Source organism: Penaeus monodon, chromosome 33, assembly GCF_015228065.2.
Source record: "Penaeus monodon isolate SGIC_2016 chromosome 33, NSTDA_Pmon_1, whole genome shotgun sequence".
In the NCBI taxonomy this organism is placed as follows: domain Eukaryota; kingdom Metazoa; phylum Arthropoda; class Malacostraca; order Decapoda; family Penaeidae; genus Penaeus; species Penaeus monodon.
Window position 1 is genome coordinate 33,352,978 of NC_051418.1, and position 231 is coordinate 33,353,208.

Genomic DNA, 231 nt, shown 5'->3' on the forward strand with positions numbered 1-231 from the left:
GTGTTCAAAAGAAATTACAGAATAATAGCAACAGTAACAATTGCAATAGCAACAATATTAGTGATAATTCCAATGATGAACGACCATGCAATGATAAGAATCTAATATCAAATAACTGGAATTTCACATAACAGAGGAAATGATGATAACCAGAAGAATTTAGAAGAAGAATTTAATTCATTCTGCTTCATCTCCTCTCCAGCATCCGGGTCATGACATTTCAACTCAATC

At 32.5% G+C, this 231-nt stretch overlaps 1 protein-coding gene across 2 annotated transcripts in view; it reads right to left on the minus strand.

Moving 5' to 3' along the window:
• LOC119594415 (glutathione peroxidase 2-like) overlaps positions 1-231 on the minus strand; it is a 44,173-nt gene that overhangs the window by 634 nt on the left and 43,308 nt on the right. The gene's annotated exons all lie outside the window — the stretch shown is intronic.